We start from the raw sequence: 21,733 nt of genomic DNA on the forward strand, positions 1-21,733 counted from the left end.
CATACCATACTAGAAATATCAAGTGTATCCCTTGTGTTAAGATGTGTTTACGTTACTATGTAACCCTCCCTCCCCCTCTTTTTTCTGTAGCACCCTTCCCTTTGTTTTTTCTGTATCCCATTATCCGATGCATAAAATAAAATTCTAAAGAAACAAAATGGATTAAAAAAAAAGAGAGACATTGCTACCATTAGTTCAGTGTCATTGTACCTGGGCCTGCACTTTTGACAAAAAGGTTACTTCTCACCGAATCATGCTTAGCCTGTGAGTGCCAGTGGGGTTTGCAATGCATTGCAAAGCAAAACTCAAGGGGTAATCTCATTGGGAGTCCTGTCTGACTCGCTGCTCAGTAGCAGATGGATGTGCGGCGTGAGCGCTGGGCCAGACAAATGTACCACCAAAGAGAGAGGTCGAGTAAACGGCCGTGGAATTTGCAGACCTTGGACCCACGCAGGAGCGGACACAGCAAACGCAAACAGCAGCCCAACTGCACCCGTCCTGTGATCAAAGTACTTGCGATACAAACACAGTAATGAAAACAGAGTTTTCATGTGGTTTGAATTTAAAGATTCAATCAGACACGATCAAATCAACCACTGTGACCACCGTGGGAGTAAATCAGATTTATAGCAGTGAAACGTGCATAGTCATTTTGGGCTCTGCACTGTGCAGCCTGATAATAGGGTAGCCTTTTTCTGAAAGCCTCACATTATATCATAATCTTTATGTCTCCTACCTGCTCCAGTGTTCCATTCGCCCTGCTCTTTCAATGTGTTGGGTTCGTATCCAAAAACACAGCTCCCCAGTCAGTCTGTGTGTGTGGGGGCTGAAATACAGCAACCACAGGTTGGAACTTGTCTTCCAAGTCAAATGTTTTTGTTCTGTTGTGCAAAGGCTAAGCGCTGAAAGGGAGTGGATGGTGGTACCTTTTCTCAGTTAAACCAGTATTCTGGCTTTATACAGTACACTAGTGTTTTTCAAATCTACAGCATGGGTTTAATGGGGGAGATAATGTCAAACAAATCCAACTGTTAGAGTGACTAAGGACCAGGGTCGAGCTACATCTACTGCTTACCTAGACTTTAGTAATGCATTTGACACTGTCCCACTGACAAGACTGATAAGTAAGTTGCAGAGCTTGGGATTGGACTCTAAGGCTAAGGCCCCGCTGCACGCGCCCGCACGGCTGCCTTGCTTGCCGGCGGCGCGTGCAAGTTACTGCACCGCGATTTGCGGTCTGCAGGTAACTTTTTCCGGCACGGGGGGGAGGGGCATGGTCAAAATGTGGCGGGGGGCGGGGCCATGACAGGGGTGGGCCAAAACGCAAGCGCGTGCAAGTTACTGCACCGCGATTTGCGGTCTGCAGGTAACTTTTTCCGGCACGGGGGGGAGGGGCATGGTCAAAATGTGGCGGGGGGCGGGGCCATGACAGGGGTGGGCCAAAACGCAAGCTATTTGCAAACACCAAGCAAAAGCAGGAGATATATATATATATTCTATATATTTCCCTGACACTGCTTCCGGCAGTGACCGTAGCCCTCGCACTCTCGGAGCCCCCCCTCTCGGAGCAGGGTCAGGCTGCGAAACGGGAACCAGAGAGGAGGGGGCAGGGGGCTCTTGGAGTGTGAGGCGCTTCACGGCTGCAGAGACGCACAGACTTCCCTCCAGCTCCAGACAGCTCCCCTCCTCATTGGCTCACTGCGAGACCACGTGACGCGTCGCCGCTTGGGATCACGATCCTCGTGTATCCCCTGCCGGCTGACGCGTCACAATGCATAGCGAGCCTTGCAGGTAGGAGGGACTGGGGCTGGCTCGGAAGGAACTCCGGTCTGGTGAGTGATGCGCACGCCGCCGCCGCGCGCGCCGCCGGATGCAGCGGGACCCAGGCCTTAGGTGGTAGAATGGTTATGACTTTGGTTGAAGGATAGGCAACCAAAAACTGTGTTAAAGGGAGCACATTCAGAGAAGGGGAAGGTAACAAGTGGAGTATCTTTAATATCATTATTAGTGACATTGCAAATGGTTTGGAGGGGAAAGTTTGCCTTTTTGCAGATGACACAAAGATCAGCAACAAGGTTGACACTCCAGGGGGTAAACAAAATGACTAATGATTTAGGTAGATGGGAGGAAAGGTCAAGAGTGTGGCAACTACAATGTAATACCAAAAAGTGCAAACTAATGCACTTGGGTCACAAATATCCAAAAGGCAGAATACAGGATTAATGGCACTATAATGTCAACTACTACAAAGGAAAGGGACCTGTAAGTCATTATTTTTGCAGACTTAAAAGTAGACGAGCAATGTAATAAAGCAATGCGGAAAGCCAGCAGGATGTTAGGTTGTATAGGAAGAATTATCGGTAGAAAGAGGTTATGCCACTTTATAGATCAGTGGTGAGACCTTACCTAGAGCAGAGCACTGTGTTTTGTTCTGGAGAGCAGAACTCCGGAAGGAGCAAAGCAGCAGCCGGCGGCTCACTGCTATCCTTCTCTCTACCTGCTCAGATCGGCGTGTGCTCTCGCAGGGAGGGGGGTGGGGGGGGGGACAGATTCCAAGAGCTTCACTCCTGAACTGGTCCGAGAGTGTGAGTTTGTGTAAGGGGGTGAGTGTGTAAGTGGGAAAGTGTGTGTGTGTGTAAGTGGGAGAGTGTGTGTGTGTGTATGTGAGAGGGAGTGGGAGTGTATGTGTGTGTGTGTGTGTGTGGGAGAGTGTGCATGTGTAAGTGGGAGGGTGTGTGTGTGTGGGAGAGTGCGTGTGTAAGTGGGAGGGTGTGTGTAAGTGGGAGAGTGTGTGTAAGTGGGAGAGTGTGTGTAAGTGGGAGAGTGTGTGTAAGTGGGAGAGTGTGTGCGTGTGTAACTGGGAGAGTGTGTGTGTGTAAGTGGGAGAGTGTGTGTGTGTAAGTGGGAGAGTGTGTGTGTGTGTAAGTGGGATAGTGTGTGAGTGGGAGTGTGTGTAAGTGGGAGAGTTTGGGAATGTAAGTGTGAGTGTGTGTGTGGGAGAGTGTGCGTGTGTAAGTGGGAGGGTGTGTGTAAGTGGGAGAGTGTGTGTAAGTAGGAGAGTGTGTGCGTGTGTAACTGGGAGAGTGTGTGTGTAACTGGGAGAGTGTGTTGTGTGTGTGTGTGTAACTGGGAGAGTGTGTGTGTAAGTGGGAGTGTGTGTGTGTGTGTGTGTGTGTGTGTGTGTGTGTGTGTGTGTGTGTGTGTGTTGGAGTGTGTGTAAGTGGGAGAGTTTGGGAATGTAAGTGGGAGTGTGTGTGTGTGTGTGTGAATGGGAGGTATGCACACGCGCAAGGGGGAGAGGGAGCGTAGTGGGAGAGAGACGGGAGGGGGGGGGCGGCAAGAGACAGGGCTCAAGGGTTGGGGTTCCCCAGAATTTCAAAATCAAATTCTGGTGTTCTCTAACCAAAAAAAGGTTGAAAACCACTGATCTAAAGCATAATACTTACCGGGAAAGACTACAGGACAATAATATGTAAAGCTTAGAGCAGTGGTGCGCAAACTGGTGAGTGCGCCCCCCAGGAGGGGTGGGAGATTTGTCTGGGGGGGCACGGGCTGTTGCAGAGGTCCCGCGCTCTTCCCCCAGGCATTTAAATTAAATGCCGGGGGATCGCATGAGGCCTCTGCAACTCACCGGGATTCTGAAGAGCTGCTGGCATGGCAACGCGGTGCCATGCGGAGTGACGTCACACGTCCATCTGCATGGCAACGGGTCGTGTGATGTCACGACACGTGACCCCCGTAGCGTCATTTGACGCTGCTGAGGAAGGTGAGGAGGGCGCGAGAGCAAGGGGGAGCAGGCAGGGGGGCGCAGCTGAAAAAGCTCCCCTGGCTTAGAGGATAGATTGGAGAGGGGGGATATGATAGAAACTTTCAGATATATAAAGGGGTTCAACAAAACACAGGAGAGAAGCATATTCCAAAGCAAGAGAAGTGCTAAAACCAGAGGCCATTCTCTGACGCTGGAAGGTGGCAGCTCAGGCAGAATGTGAGGAAGTACTTCTTTACCGATAGGGTAGTGGATTGGTGGAATAGCCTCCCAGCAGAGGTGGTAGGGTCTAATACAGGAAGGGAATTCAAACACGCTTGGGATAGACATAAGGTTATCCTAAATACGAAAGAAAGTCGATTGGGAAATGGGCAAACACAGTGGGCAAAGAGGTTCTTATCTACCGTCCAATTCTATGCAACAGGGGGGTACCAGGAGTTCCCCAAGACATTGCTGGGAATGGCACATATACTCTTTGGTATATAAACATTTAGTTTACTGTATTTTTAATGTAATATTTCAGAGGTTAATAAATATTACACTGTAATATATATATATCATTCTTAATATGGAAAGTTGCTGGGTACAATATTATAAGTGCAACCACAGCAATAGTATTTTAACATATATAGTATCAGCGGGCTGGGTTTTAAAGGGTTTCCGCTGTCCTTAAAAGATGAGAAACCTTTGCCAAAGATGCAGCGTTATTTTCATCTCCAGGGACCCCCTGAAAATCAAAATGGCCAAATTCTGTGAGCCAATAGGATATTGCAACGTCATTGGTTGCGACTTCCTGCTTAACGCCCTTTTAAATCCCTTTAAAAACAAACAAGGAAGTACCCCTGGTGACTGCATTAGTAAATATCTTGGGAGCAGGGGTGACCCCGTAGCTGAAAATAGAAAGGCCTCCTAGTTTTCAAGCTGTACAAAAAAAGGTGGGGGTTAGTTAGATAGGACACCTGCATCAAAGCAATGCATTTTGTATAATGTTTTATAGGGTTGCCAGGTGTCCAGTATTGAACTGTACTGTCCTGTATTTGGACACTGTCCAGTAAATAATTAGAGGTAATACTGGACATATATGTCCTGTATTACCTCTCTGAACATAGTGACCTGACCAGATTGGGGGGCCGCGGGATTTCCCCGCGCAGGGTTGTTGCTAAGGGGCTGGGCAGCTTCCTCCATCCTGATTGGCTGCTGCTGGTTAATGCAGCCAATCAGGAGGAGGTCTCAGGAGCCTGGAGGTGGGCCAAGGTGAGGAGGAAACAACATGGAGCAGAGAGACGTGAGAGAGGGGTGGGTGGTTGTGGTTCTGTGTGTGTGTGTGTGTGTGTGTGTGTCTCGAACGCATCACACCTTCCACCATTGTGTCCAGTATTTGTGGAGAAGCCGCCTGGCAACACTAATAATGTATCAAGAGGAATGTTAGTTTAATTTAACATCTTAGAGTATTAAAGGATACACACACTGTATCATGATGGTAAAATCAGAGGTGGAATGCTACTTCTAAAACTTAGATGTGCTCCATTAAATGTGCCCTTGTAGAAAGAAGCATTTATTTGTGTTAGGAACGGGAAAGGAATTCTGATCTTGTAGCACCTTGATGACATTAGCAGGTCTACATGATTCGCTTGGATCCCAGAGGGCCCTGAAACAAAGCTGCTCAACAGACGAGTTGATGAGAACAGAACTTCAAATATGTGATTTGTAAATGAGTTTTACGTGTCATTTTAAGCATGCAGTGCACAGGTGGCCAACTCCAGTCCTCAAGGGCCACCAACAGGTCAGGTTTTCAGTATATCTCTGCTTCAGCACAGGTGGGCTACCTTTGCTGAAGCAGGGATATCCTGAAAACCTGACCTTTTAGTGGCCCTTGAGGACTGGAGTTGAGAACCTCTGATGTAGCGTGCTGCTTATGTCACTGCAAAAAGCATTGCTCAATGGGAATGATCCAATGTAACCAGATATCCCGCGTACATACACTGCATATAATAATAGTGTTTCCGTATTTATGCCATACCTGATGAAGGACCCCGAGAGGTTCAAAAGTTTGTGACATTTTTCCTACTTGCTGGTCCAATACAAGGTATCATACCACCTACTCCCTCTCCCTCCTTTGTTACTACATGGAGGAGAGGACCACCACGGTGACCCCCCCCCCCTCCTTCTTTGCTAGAAATTAGAACTGAAACCCTTGTGCACAAAATGCAAAGCAAGGTCTTGCAGTGAAGGGGTTTAGAGAGCCCCCCTTTCACTCTCCTTATTCTACTAAATATTTTCTTATATCTAATGGCCAGATCAGGGTCTCCAGGAGCAACCAACACTTACTGGTTTCAAGTGTTACTTAACCCAGCCCTTCAGAACAGCCCCTTCTGTGAAGTTTTAAAGAATGCACTCTACTGACCAAATAATATTCTGTCTACGGAAAGGAATTCGCCGTTAAGCCACGGCCGTTTTACGCCTGAGGTGAAGGGGTTTATGTTTGACGATTTTTGGGTTAGGGGTTCTATTTAGGGTTTTTAGGGTAAGGGGTTAGGGTTTTTTGGATAATTAGTTAAGGTTAGGGTTTTTAAGGTAAAGGGTTATGGTTAGGGTAAGGGGTTAGGGTTTTTAGATAAGACTAGCTGAGAGCCCCGGCGTTGCCCGGGATGTTTGTGGTGTGGGTGTGGCATTTGGGTGGGGAGTGGTCCACACGGCCCATGTGCGGTGGTAGTGCTGCTGTGGCTGTACTGATGGTGATTGTATCGGTGTGCTGATTTGGGAGGGTTTGGTGCTGATGTGGGGGTGCGGATGTGGGTGTGCCGATGGGGGAGGTGCAAAGGTGGCGATGTGTGGGTGCTGATGGGGGCTGAGAATGGCGGGGAGCCGAGAATGCCAGTGTGCTGGGGGGGCATGGGATACCGGTGTGCTGATGTGGTGGTGCTGGGGATAGTGTGTGTGTATACATGTTTGTGTGTATACATTGTATGTGTGTGTGTGTGTGTGTATATACATGTGTGTGTGTGTGTGTGTATGTGTACATGTGTGTGTATACATGTGTGTGTGTGTATACATGTGTGTGTATGTATACATGTGTGTATGTATACATTGTGTGTATGTATATATTGTGTGTATACAACATGTTTGTGTGTGTATAGACGTGTGTATACACATGTGTGTGTATACACATGTGTGTATACACATGTGTGTGTATACACGTGTGTGTGTGTATACATGTGTGTGTGTATACATGTGTGTGTTTGTGTATACGTGTGTGTGTTTGTGTATACGTGTGTGTGTGTATACGTGTGTGTGTTTGTGTACGTGTGTGTGTACGTGTGTGTGTGTGTGTGTATACGTGTGTGTGTGTATACGTGTGTGTGTGGGGGGAGGAGGGGGGGAGGAGGGGGGAAGGGGGGGAGGTGGTGGGAAGGGGGGGTAGGTGGTGGGAAGGGGGGGTAGGTGGTGCGAAGGGGGGGAGGTGGAGGGTAGGTGAAGGGGGTGGGGGTGGAGGGTAGGTGAAGGGGGGGTGGAGGGGAGGTGAAGGGGGGGGTGGAGGGGAGGTGAAGGGGGGGTGGAGGGGAAGTGAAGGGGGGGGTGGAGGGGAGGTGAAGGGGGGGGGGTGAGGATGGTGGAGGGGAGGTGAAGGGGGAGGGTGGAGGGGAGGTGAAGGGGGAGGGTGGAGGGGAGGAGAAGGGGGGGTGGAGGGGAGGTGAAGGGGGTGGGGGGTGGAGGGGAGGTAAAGGGGGGGTGGAGGGGAGGTGAAGGGGGGGGTGTGGAGGGGAGGTGAAGGGGGGGGGGTGGAGGAGAGGTGAAGGGGTGGGTGAAGGGGAGGTGGAGGGAGGTGAGGGGTGGGTGAGGGGAGGTGAAGGGTGGGTGAGGGGAGGTGAAGGCCGCTCACTCACCCGTCCGGCCGCTCCCTCACCCGTCCGGCCACTCCCGGAAGCTCCCACGTGGATCTGAGGCGGGAGGCAGCTTGTTGTGGCCGCTCCCCCGCTGTGTCCCGGGCGCTCGCTCCTCCGCTGACTGTAGCGGCGCCGGGGGGGAGGGGGTGGAGGGGAGGTGAAGGGGGGTGAGGGGAGGGTGAGGGGAGGTGAAGGGGGGTGAGGGGAGGTGAAGGCCGCTCACTCACCCGTCCGGAAGGTCCCACGTGGATCTGAGGCGGGAGGCAGCTTGTTGTGGCCGCTCCCCCGCTGTGTCCCGGGCACTCGCTCCCCCGCTGACTGTAGCGGCGCCGGGGGGGGGGGGGCTGAAAGCGCGGGAAACACGGGGAGAGGAGGAGGTGCGCGCGGGTGTGGAGGCTGATGTTCGGGGAGGAAGAGGCGGAGGCTCCGGGACCGGCGGGTATGTGAGCCCCACCCCCCCGGGTTATACATGCTGCTAATGTACACCCCCCCCCCCCCTACTGTGTGTGTGTGTGTCCCTGTGTGTGTGTGTGTCCCTGTGTGTGTGTGTTCCTGTGTGTGTGTGTCCCTGTGTGTGTGTGTGTGTCCCTGTGTGTGTGTGTGTCCCTGTGTGTGTGTGTGTCCCTGTGTGTGTGTCCCTGTGTGTGTGTCCCTGTGTGTGTGTCCCTGTGTGTGTGTCCCTGTGTGTGTGTCCCTGTGTGTCCTTTGGCCCGTCACTCCGCCTCAGGCCAATGAGAGGTGTGCGGGGGCGGGCCAAGGGACCAATCAGATTTCCCCTAGGGACACCGGACATCCAGGCAGGCAGGCATGCATGCATGCATGCATACAGTGCTTTCACTAATATAGTATAAGATTAGGGTTTTTAGGGTAAGGGGTTAGGGTAATTAGGGTAAGGGGTTAAGGTAAGGGGTTAGGGTTTTTAGGGTAAAGGGTAAAGGTTACTGTTTTTAGGATAAGGGGTTAGAGGTGACATTACCTTCAGCAACATACTGTCCTGGCGGCCAAATGTCCTAGACGATTCTGTATGCAATTTGCATTAGCCTGCAAACGAGAACAAGTAATAGTGTACAATGCCATCTGGAGATATCATGTTAATGGGGTTAATGGAATCATTCTGGTTTCAGTAGGGGATGATCTCAGGTGGTGTACAAAGCCAATGATTCTGGTCATGAATCATCCCTACAACGAGTGAGACTCACTTTAATTGAGCCTTACTGTCTGGGGTAAGGACTGCGGAATGCATTACAAAGTAAAGCACTGTCTAAAACTTGTGACCCATTAGCTCAGGGCTGTTTTTAGTCTGTACTATGTGGTAAGGCTGGGGTTCTCCACTCCAGTCCTCAAAACCCCCCAACAGGTCAGGTTTTCAGGATATTGCTGCTTCAGTGGCTCAGTATTTGAAGCAGGGATATCCTGAAAACCAGTCCTGTTGGCAGGGGTCTGGAGTTGAGAACCCACCCCTGCGTTAAGGTTTACTTACTGTACCCTTCTTGTGTTGGAAAATCCTACAGCATGCAGGAAAGGTGTTAAATGGATAAATGCTTTCTTCATCTTGCCACCTATCTTACTGTGCAGCTTTGCAGTCCTAGTTTTTCCTGCTGCTCCCTCCCTCTCGTCTTTATTGTAGGAAGAGAAGGGGTTAATGAATGTGTTCGCTAATTAACAGTAATGTTCACTAACACCATTAGGCAGCCGAGCGCACACAAACATTTCCCGCTGTTGTGCTGACTGGTGCAAACAGCCATTGTTTGTCATACCTTTCTCCTCTGTGGCTTTTTCTTTCTTGGTCCCCTGCTGTGTCGAGGTGTGAGAGGAGTAAAGTCAGCCAGAGTTCACCCTGATTTTTTGGCTCAGGCTACAAAAATTACTCCAGACAGGGAGTGTTTTTAATGCTGCATCCTAGAGCAGGTAGAGAAAGAAGAAAGCGCCAGACACAGAGTGTAGTATATAAAAAAAAAAATTATAAAAAGGTGAGATATGCACGTACAGGATTAAAGATTCCAACAGGTACAGCATGTAGGTATTGTAACCAATATGAATGAGACGCTCTCACCGCTGCTGTACAGGATCCTCAGGAACTGGATGGTCGTCCTCCTTAAAAGGCTCCGGTCTTACTCCAGGAGTGCCGCTGACGTTCACCTCCGCGTCTCCGCTCCTCCAGGGTAACCGGACGGCCAGTTTAGGTGGGAATCAACTGCCGAAGAATAGCTTGCTTGTTAGGCCGCGCTTATAGCGCTGGCGACGCGAGCGATGACGTCGCCGTCGCCCACTAGCGAAAGTTATAAGTAGATTTTCCGTGACTGTCGCCAGCGACGTCACGAAGGGGGGCGGGCCGCGGTCTCTGATTGGTTTAGAGACAGTCACATGTGGCGACTGTCTCTAAAACATCAAATAGACCCGGCTTCAAAAAATGTTGCCGCTCCGTCACCGTCGCGCTTACTATAAGCGCTTGCGACGGAGTCAATGTATTTGATTCGCAGCGACGTCGCGTCGCAAGTCACTATAAATAAGCGCAGCCTTAGTTGTGTCCACCTCGGGGCAGCGCATATCCGCATCTGATTGCCTGCCACTGTTTCAGTGTAGTACACGTTAGGGCGAGGGAAATCCCTCACACCGATAGGCTTAATCACGGAGTGACGCCCGATACGTCACAGGCTCCAACTGATCGCACTCGCAGGGAAACACACAGCGAGGACTCGGCGTCTCGATCTCAATAGTGAGAAGCAGCATAACGTAGAAGCGTCTCTGTATATATAGTATAGTAATCCAGGAAAGCCCAGGGAAAGCTCAATTTTCAGGACACTCCAAACAACAAAACTCCAACGCATTTCGTGAGGCACAAGAAGTGACTTCTACACTTCCATATACTCACACCATCTCTTTGCGTATAATCACACCATCTCTCTGCGTATACTCACACATCTCTTTGCGTATACTCACACCATCTCTTTGCGTATACTCACACCATCTCTTTGCGTATAATCACACCATCTCTTTGCGTATACTCACACCATCTCTTTGCGTATAATCACACCATCTCTCTGCGTATACTCACACCATCTCTTTGCGTATAATCACACCATCTCTTTGCGTATAATCACACCATCTCTCTGCGTATACTCACATATCTCTTTGCGTATACTCACACATCTCTTTGCGTATACTCCCACATCTCTTTGCGTATACTCACACCATCTCTTTGCGTATACTCACACCATCTCTTTGCGTATAATCACACCATCTCTTTGCGTATACTCACACCATCTCTTTACGTATAATCACACCATCTCTCTGCGTATACTCACACCATCTCTTTGCGTATAATCACACCATCTCTATGCGTATAATCACACCATCTCTGCGTATACTCACATATCTCTTTGCGTATACTCACACATCTCTTTGCGTATACTCCCACATCTCTTTGCGTATACTCACACCATCTCTTTGCGTATACTCACACCATCTCTTTGCGTATAATCACACCATCTCTCTGCGTATACTCACACCATCTCTACGTATACTCACACATCTCTTTGCGTATACTCACACATCTCTTTGCGTATACTCACACATCTCTTTGCGTATACTCACACCATCTCTACGTATACTCACACATCTCTTTGCGTATACTCACACATCTCTTTGCGTATACTCACGCCATCTCTTTGCGTATACTCACACCATCTCTGCGTATACTCACGCCATCTCTTTGCGTATACTCACACCATCTCTGCGTATACTCATACCATCTCTTTGCGTATACTCACACATCTCTTTGCGTATACTCACACCATCTCTGCATATACTCACGCCATCTCTTTGCGTATACTCACGCCATCTCTTTGCGTATACTCACACCATCTCTCTGCGTATACTCACACATCTCTTTGCGTATACTCACACATCTCTTTGCGTATACTCACACCATCTTTCCTGGAACCAGGGTCACGAATGATGTATGAATAGTTCCAGTAAGCTTAACTCATGCCTTCCCTCTTTCAAAGCACAACAAGTCCTCTTGTCTTTCTTAGTTTTATTGAGGAAAAATCACAGGAAGAAAGGTACTTGCAGATGTAATGTGGGTAGAGAGTGCTGCTCTGTCTGAAGTGCAGTGTATCAAGGATGAGGCAGTGTAAAACAAAAAGGCCTTGCTGGGGTAAATAGCAGGCAGGTACTTACTCAGAGTCCAGGGTGAAAAGGAAGTGAGGAGCAAGGGTCACACTAGAAGGGAAGTAAGACTATACTAACTGTCAGCAAGGACAGGGGGGTAGGAATAGCCCACTCTCAGCTAGGAGAATAGGAGAATGCAGGCAACCAACACAGACTAGGGCTGTGTAAACAACATGTAACAATAATGTTGCCTTTTCACATGCAGCTAGCTGCTGGGACAGGGAAAATAACAGGCAGCTAAACTAGGGAGATATGAATCCCATGAGCTGCAAAGGGAGACAGAGAAATGTGGAATCTAGTTCCAGGACACCATCTCTCTGCGTATACTGACACATCTCTCTGTGTATACTCACACCATCTCTCTGCATATACTCACACATCTCTCTGCATATACTCACACATCTCTTTGCGTATACTCACACCATCTCTCTGCATATACTCACACATCTCTCTGCGTATACTCACACATCTCTTTGCGTATACTCACACCATCTCTGTGTATACTCACACCATCTCTCTGCGTATTCTCACACCATCTCTTTACGTATACTCACACATCTCTCTGCGTATACTCACACATCTCTCTACGTATACTCACACATCTCTTTGCGTATACTCACACCATCTCTGCGTATACTCGCACCATCTCTTTGCGTATAGTCACACCATCTCTTTACGTATACTCACACATCTCTCTGCGTATACTCACACATCTCTTTACGTATACTCACACATCTCTTTGCGTATACTCACACATCTCTCTGCATATACTCACAACATCTCTTTGTGTATACTCACACCATCTCTCTGCGTATACTCACACATCTCTCTGCGTATACTCACACATCTCTCTGCGTATACTCACACATCTCTTTGCGTATACTCACACATCTCTTTGCGTATACTCACACATCTCTTTGCGTACACTCACACATCTCTCTACGTATACTCACACCATCTCTCTGCCTATACTCACACATCTCTTTGCGTATGCTCATACCATCTCATTGCGTATACTCACACATCTCTTTACGTATACTCACACATCTCTTTGCGTATACTCACACATCTCTTTACGTATACTCACACCTCTCTTTACGTATACTCACACATCTCTTTGCGTATATTCACACATCTCTTTGCATATACTCAGACATCTCTTTGCGTATACTCACACCTCTCTTTGCGTATACTCAGACATCTCTTTGCGTACACTCACACCTCTCTTTGCGTATACTCACATCTCTTTGCGTATACTCACACCTCTCTACGTATACTCACACCTCTCTTTGCGTATACTCACACCTCTCTTTGCGTATACTCACACCTCTCTACGTATACTCACACCTCTCTTTGCGTATACTCACACCTCTTTGCGTATACTCACACCTCTCTTTGCGTATACTCACACCTCTCTGCGTATACTCACACCTCTCTTTGCGTATACTCACACCTCTCTTTGCGTATACTGACACATCTCTTTGCATATACTCACACCTCTCTTTGCGTATACTCACACATCTCTCTGCGTATATTCACACATCTCTCTGCGTATATTCACACATCTCTTTGCGTATACTCACACATCTCTCTGCGTATAATCACACCTCTCTTTGTGTATACTCACACATCTCTTTGCGTATACTCACACCTCTCTTTGCGTATACTCACACATCTCTCTGCGTATAATCACACCTCTCTTTGTGTATACTCACACATCTCTTTGCGTATACTCACACCTCTCTTTGCGTATACTCACACATCTCGCTGCGTATACTCACACCATCTCGCTGCGTATACTCACACCTCTCTTTGCGTATACTCACACCTCTCTTTGCGTATACTCACACATCTCGCTGCGTATACTCACACATCTCGCTGCGTATACTCACACCATCTCGCTGCGTATACTCACACCTCTTTGCGTATACTCACACCTCTCTTTGCGTATACTCACACATCTTGCTGCGTATACTCGCCATCGCCTTGGGACAGGGATTTCCTTCTCCAAATGCTTATGTGACTGCCTGGCATTTTTATCCCTATGCTGCAGCTATATTTGTTTCCTATTCTCTGTTGTTCTATAGCGTTACATTCTAATTAAATATTTATATTAAAGGTTGGGAAGCCCTTAAACCTGCAGTGAAGGGAAAGCACTCACCTTCTCTGCGGCTCTTAGTGTTTTGTTACATAATTTATGTTTAATAGCATTGACTCTTTTGGACTGAAAGCCGTACTCCTGAAAATGCCAGGAATGTTCAATGTATACGGTACTGCCGCGTAAGGGGAGGAGGTAAAAGATATGAGAAGAAACCTTCCTGCCGCCTTTAACAATCCCTGCACACTTTGCTATATTCTTAGTTATCAGAAAGAGAATATTACTTTTGGGAGTATTTTTACAGTGAATTTTGTAGCATCGATAAAAAAAAAAAAATCAACGTAACTTCAGTATGGAAAACGTGTATTTATGGGATCTTTGGACATCACACTGGATTGTGTAGTACAGGGGTTCTCAACTCCAGTTCACAAGGGGCCCCAACAGGTCAGGTTTTCAGGATATCCCAACTTCAGCACAGGTTGCTCGACTGAGCCACTGATTGAGCCACCTGTGCTGAAGCAGTTGAAGACTGAGCCACTATTTGAGCTAGTGGTGCTGAAGCAGGGATATTCTGAAAACCAGACCTGTTGGGGGTGGGAGGCGGGGGGTTAGGTCTTGAGGACTGGAGCTGAGAACCCCTGGTCTAGTAACTGAAGTGCAGGCTTCTCCCTCAGCATGAGGTAACCATTGTCTTCTGAATTTTTTTGCATACACCATTGGCATTTCTCAAGTTAAATATGACATTGTTTTCCCTCTGAATTACCTACAAGCAAGTTCCACCGAGCGTCAGCCACATCTTTTGTTTGTGTGATTGTCGGGAGCTGTCGTCTCTTCTCTCTCCCGTTCCTGTCGTCCTCTGAGTGATGTTTTTTTTTTGTGCACAGTTTATTTCTCCTGGAGACGGATTCCAGACTCTGTTTACCTTTTTGCTGTAGCTGAAAGTGTACCTGTCAAATGCGTTTGCTCCACTGGAATACTAACTTGCTGTAACCTGCAGATTTGCTATTGTTCCCCCGCCAGCCTCCACCTTCACGTACGTTGGAGTAGAAGGTGAAGTCCTTAAGACACCTGTGAGTATTCACGTCATGGTATCTGGTGTCTTTTGGGTGTTTTCAGGTGCTGACAGGTGTACGTTTATGTTTTGCTTGTGCAACACTGGTGCTGATGTCATGTTCTTTACAAGTTTCTGGCATTCCGTTTCTTTTCATAATGATGGGCGTGATATTAGAAGTGCTTTAGATTAAATAAGTATTTTTTGTTTGGATGGGTGGGTCACAATTACTCCTTTCTCTCTAAAAATGAACACGTGCAGGTATACGTCAACTTCCAGCCCCACCAAACTCTTTTCCTTAGATAGGAATTAGCGTAAATTAAAGCGCCAACACACTGACCCTTTCAAGGATTTACACATTGGTTTATGGGATACCGTTGAACTGTAGAGGACTCTTCTACACAGCAGTGACCTTCCCTTTCAGTGTGTGCCGGGTCTGGACTAAAGGCCTTGATAGTCTGGCTGCTGTGGCGGTTGGTAGCCATGATTGGTAGCTTCAGTAATATTCTTTGGATCTCCTCTCTCTTGAGCACACCAGTTTAATTCAGAGCTCATACACTCCGCTTGCTTGCGAGAGTGCGAGCTCTTACCTTGCCGCGCGGTTGGAGCAGAAGCGATCTCTGCTCGTAGTGCTGGCAGCGTGGCGGGGGCGGGCGGGAGCATCAAGAAGCTGGTTCACCCTCATTAGCTGAACCAGCTCACGTGACGCTTACGTCACGCGGCAACGCGTGAAAAGACAACGTTTTTTGTCTCTTCATATCGCGGTCTTGCCAGCGCGCACACACACGGAGCGGCCTCATAGGCATTAGCCAATTTGAGGATGGCGTGCGAGCGTGCACTCGCAGGCTGTATAATCTCATCTTAAATTTCATTTGCCATCTTGGCAAAATGCGTAAAACACAAGGTTACTTTGTTGCTGGACACTGAAGTGTAGAGTTAGATTGTAACAGAAAGTGAATAGGGAACACTAAGCTAGGCGCAGTCCACTAAGCTAGGCGCAGTCCACTAAGCTAGGCGCAGTCTCGTGCTGTGACATAAACCCGGCTAGCACTATGATGGTGTGCTGCATCCTGAAAGATGGCAGACCAGGGGAGTCTAACCAGAAAAAGTCGACAAGGACATCCTTGGGTTACGAATTCAGCGACACTGTGTACTCACAAAATACAGCGATTGAGGAGCATATTCAGCCAAAACTGTAGGGATGAATGTTTAAGGGGAGCTGCAGCTTGATAGAGGAGTATGAAGTATGGCACACTGTGGCTGTATTGAATAGGCTGTGAGGGGGTCTGTTAAACAAGCCAAGTTTTCCCTAAGTATCACTCATATGGATTTAATCTAAATCTCACCTCCTCTTCCAAATATTGTAGCAGAAGTTGTAACAATAAGACATAAACTTTTTCTAATGGAGACATCCACTTACACCAACTTGTATGTATGTATGTATGTATGTATGTCTTTATTTATATAGCGCCATTAGTGTACATAGCACTTCACATTAGTACTACACGTGATAATCATCTAAATAACAAATAAAACAAATAACACATCCTGGGAATAAGAGCTTCAGACATAAAAGTAACATTTCAGAAGAGGAGTCCCTGCTCCGGGGGCTTACAATCTAATTGCTGGGGAGAACGTACAGAGACAGTAGGAGGGCATTCAGGTAAGTGCGTCTGCAGGGGGCCAAGCTTTATGTATCGTGTATAGTATTAGCCACGGTGCTACTCATATGCTTCCCAATGACCAACGTTCTTGCTTCTCTACATAGAACACTCAACTAGAGCCATTCTGGCTGGAGACCTTGTGTGCTGCAAAGAGGTTATTTTCGTTTTACTTTTGTTTTAACCAGTGTTCCCCTGAGAGATGAGCTGTGACTATAGCAAAATGTGACATGTTATTTCACAGACTTGTCTCTCTTCCCTGTTATATATGTCCTCAGTCATCTGTAAGTAGGCCATTATCTCCCGGAAATTGCTGGTATTTTTTGCCTGTGCTTCCTGCTCAATGTGTGTGCATACACGTGCCTCTAACATTAATGACAACAGGACAAGAAGTACAATGTGATCAGATAGGCTGAAAGGTGCGATTAGTGGCAAGTCCTCTGATTCGTCATAGTTGGTGAGAACCTGTTTTCTACTTAAAAGCTTTTATGTATGTTGCTTATTTGTAATATTCTGCAAGGCTGCATAGAAAAGGGGTGAGTGACCTAGTTAAGGGGTGGCCCAGTGAAATGAGAAACACTTGATCCTATTGCTAGTTCTATCCAACAATGGCAAATAAATGTATATTTCTGTGTCTCAGACACCAGAAAACCAGGATCATGAACTATGTGCATCAGAACTCAACGTACCTGTGTTAGCATAATTCAGCCCTATGCATGATAAAACATAGATCTGGTACACTTTGCTTTGTCCCAATGAAGCAATCAGGTTTTGATCCTAATAAATTGAAATTGGTTCAGTCTGGAATGCTATTCCTCCCCCTTTTTTAATGTTGCTTTTAATCAAACTTTTGTTGCATTCTCCCATTATTTTCTCCTTTTTGTCTTGCAGCTTTCTAGAGGTGAATAGAACAAAGTGTTTCACCACAACATATTTCTATTGCGAAATATCAATAAACCAATATTTGTGAAATGTGAAATCAAGTGAATTTCGCATTAATACAACCCATGAGAACAAGAAAGGCAGAAAGCTCACTGAGAAACAGTTGGGTACAATATATGTTTTGTAAAAAGTCTTCCAAAGGACTACATGATAAAAACAAAATGTGTAATAGTAGACTTAAACTTACAATTTGCTTAAGGCCGCGTCCATGCTGCTTGCTTCCGTGAGAGAGAGCTGCGCAATAAATCACATTTCTGTAATGCGATCGTGTATGGTGCGCGCGAGCACGTAAGCGTTGGCCGAAGAGCTGCTTGCCGAGACAAATGATTTTGTATTTGTGGCGCGATGGCAGCTCCGTGACATCACGGACACGCCCACCTGCGTGTAACAGCTCAGTCCAGGAAGCGCTACGTCTCGCGCTCGCGAGCAGGCAGCATGGACGCAGCCTATAGATAGCAAAAGCAGAGACCGGGAGATCCGGATGAGCAGCTGCTGGAGTAAATGATGAGGGTTCAGACCACAATCTCCGTCAGCTATGCCCAATACCTCTCTCTACCGATCGGATGCTCCACCAATGGAGTAGCGTACAGCAACCTCACATGACCACTTCGCGTTTTGCACTTACTTGCTTCGTCATGAGGTATGAGGCACTGCTCCAGGTAGACCTTTCCACAGGGTCGGAAAACACAGAATTTAAGCAGACCAGGCGTGCAGCTCTCAATTCATATATGAAATAGATCAATATAGCACAAAAAATTGTGCACTCACAAATTTGCTGCCATTTTCAAGCGTTTTGAGTCCCCCAATAGGCAGTAATACTGTTCACGTGAAGGTATATTCAAAGGTCAGGATATTTCTTCTACTTCTATTATTGTAATTTCTTGTATGTACCTTTTGCCATATCAGTGGCTGTACATGGAATGGTTGGGTTAGTCCTCAGGCCGGCTATTACTTAGCATTTGAATACATTAGGAGCTGAACATCAGACATCCCACAGCGGAAAGCTCAGCTTTCTGTCATAGTAATGGACGAGTGAGGAGGAGGCAGAGCAGCTGATCCTAGGAGTGCTGGACTGAGGTATTGCCATTTAAATAGGACATCAGGATTTAAACCCTTTATGAATGATAGTTTGCAGCCCCCCTGATGGTTTCAGATACAGCAAGCAAGGTAGAAGCAGCACACAACCATTGGAGTCAGGATCACCAAAATGCGAGTATAAAAAAATGCCTTTATTCTTTAGACGTGGGTAAAAAGGAGACACCAAAGGTACTCCTACGCGTTTCGCACCCCACTGGTGCGTTATCGAAAAAGCGAGGCACGTAAGAGCGCCTTTGGGGTCTCCTTTTTACCCACGTCTAAGAATAAAGGAATTTTTTATACTCCATTTTGGTGATCCTACTGCCAATGGCTGTGTGCTGCTTCTACCTTGTTTGCTGAATCTGAATGTCTTGTATCTGCGGCTTGTCACGCTGAGGCGTAGAATCCATGATTTAGCGAACAAGATCAAACGCGCGTGTCTGGATTTCTGTTTATCCACGAAATCTGGTCTCTCACCGAAGAAACAATGGGTATCCCCAATGAAGTTTATGGGGTGCAGATTGTCATACAGTTTGCACACCTTTACCCCCAGGGAATTAATAATTGCCTATTTATGAAGAAGTTAGTTACATTTTCATTTATTTTTTTTAATCTCCCACTCAAAATGGAGGCCTCTATAAAGATGATTTGATTTTTTTTCCAAGTGTATCTTTTCTTCTGATGTTTTCCTGAAAGTATTTGAGCCCCCTCACACAAATCTTTGACCACGTGGTTTCAGCCTTGGAACTCTCTGCTTGCCCTGGAGAAGGTTATCCCATTCCTTGGCCGTACAGGGGGAAAGATTTCAGCGTTGCAGGGAGTGTATCGCTGCTGGAACCATGCTACTGCACTGGGTAAACGCTTTAAAACAAGGTGTGTATATTAATGGGCAGCGGATACAATGTTGGGTGGACAATACCAGCCATCATATAAACAAGGCAAGCAGTGGGAAGCTCGTTTCGCAGAGGTTATTAAATATTGCATATATAATTGCCCTTTGTTTATGTAGAGGGTTACGAAGTCCTCATCTGAACAATTGTACGGTTTGCAAACCTCACACGCAACACGTAGAACTTATAAACATTAACAGATATTACAACTTGTTAAAGTAACAATGTGACAGGCAGAGTAATATGAAAGAGAAGACTGCTCTCGCTTGCTGACCGACCCTTCTGACGCCAGCAGTTTGGGCTCTATTGTTGTATTGTGTGATACCCACCCCGCCTTTGCCTTCTGGCTCAAGGTATCGGCACGTCTCAGCAGGCTGGTACCTGTAGTACAGAGCTTCAGCGCTCAGCTGCTCTGAACCAGCCCTATTCCATAGTAACCACAGCACATTAACCAATTTGCTGCTGGAATAGCCTGCTAACCAACTGTGGTCTGGGCTCATGCAGAAGCAAATGGAGAGGAACCTTATACAATCAGGGACTGCCTGACCCCATTCAGTGTCAGAGAGTCCATCAGTGCATCGCTTGCATGTTCTATTCAGGTTACACAGAAGATAAAATGTGCAAAGCAACTGTTACCTTGAATGTACATGTTCTGAGTATACCTCTCCACAGAGCCGGTCTATGCAGGGCTTCCCATATCTGCCCCATCTTCATTGTTATTATTAGCCTGGAAAAACACGTCGCTTACCAAGTCCTGTCCATCAGCATATTCAAAACATTATTCAGTGGAAAACGAAGCGATCTTCCCTCCCTCCCTGCTGAGGCCGTATTTTACTAAGCAGTGCTATGTCTTAAGACTTGAATGAGCCATAATGTGTGTTATAGCATAGCTGGTCAGTATAATTGTGAGGTATCGGCTGTAATTACTGGGGTGCTCCGTCAATGTGATTAAGTGTTATGTTTATGGGGCTGGGAGTGAACGGTACGATTATTGCTTTGTGCTACCTTTTGGGAAACTGGCTGACCCGAGCTCCTGATTTCAATCGTCTCGCCACACTTGCAGCTTTAGTGTAAGGAGGTGACTACGTTTTCTGTAGTGCAGAATAAAATGACAGCGGCTCAGCACTGAATCCACAGCGGAACATTAGTATTAGTCTCCCATCCTCCTCCTGTTGGCAGCGTAACCCTAAGAGCCAGAAACAAACGAGTTTAATTATTACAATTTATGGGGACTTGTTCTGCTGTGAGCACTGTATCCGCATAATAAACTGTACATTTTATCACCCACAATGTGCATGTTAGGAATTAAAGCGTGCCGAGCGGATTAGACATTAAGGTAAATACATTGCTGGTGGGTCCCGCACGTCTCCATGGAATTGCGCTGGGCTTGGTGCTGTAGGAGGTGAAGGCCATCTCCTGTCCTAAATGTTACTCAAGATTAAATCCCTATCATGTAAGTTTAGGAGGCTGGGTACTTGCAGCCCTCACCTTCCAGAGCAGGGGCTTTTGCTAGTGAACCCTAGAGAGCTCTGTTTAGTGTCACCGATCATGCCTTGGGGTTTGGATTATGCATGCTGTGCACAGTCATGCATGCATGCACCCCTCAGAGCAACTGCTGTGGCAGGAGTTGCACTTGGGCTGTGCTGATTATAGAAGATGTTGACACACCCTGTAGGAGCTTGCTGTCATTAGTCCCCAGGGGCGTAGCCGAGATTTCGCCTAAGGCAAGACATTTTGGCTTGGTGGTATGGGACGAATTACGAATTTGTGCAGAACGCGGCAGAAAACACTTAACATCGAGCAAAGGGTGGCACACCGCCAGAAGAACCTGGCATTACACCTATGCAGTCTTGTTATACTTCATGTCAGTGTATAGTGCAGTCAGGTCATTCTCCACATCGTTGTATAGTACAATCTCAGAACATAACCTGAATACACTATGACATGGGTAGGTTGTCCAGTATAGAGCCGAACTGTCCTGTATTTGGACACGCTATCCAGTAAAAAAATTAGAGGTAATACTGGATATGTATGTGTCCGGTATTACCTCTCTGGACATAGTGACCTGATCGGCTTGGGGGGGAAGGAGGTTTCCCCGAGCAGGGCTGTTGCTAGGGAGCTGGGCAGCTTCCTCCATCCTGATTGGCTGTATTACCCAGCAGCAGTCATTCAGGAGAGGTGTCAGGAGCCC

At 47.2% G+C, this 21,733-nt stretch overlaps 1 protein-coding gene across 3 annotated transcripts in view; it reads left to right on the top strand.

The window, feature by feature from the left end:
* The window catches only part of PTPRF (protein tyrosine phosphatase receptor type F), a 534,777-nt gene that overhangs the window by 208,967 nt on the left and 304,077 nt on the right, over positions 1-21,733 (top strand). The window lies entirely within an intron of this gene.

This window comes from Ascaphus truei, chromosome 10 (genome assembly GCF_040206685.1).
Source record: "Ascaphus truei isolate aAscTru1 chromosome 10, aAscTru1.hap1, whole genome shotgun sequence".
Classification (NCBI taxonomy): Eukaryota; Metazoa; Chordata; class Amphibia; order Anura; family Ascaphidae; genus Ascaphus; species Ascaphus truei.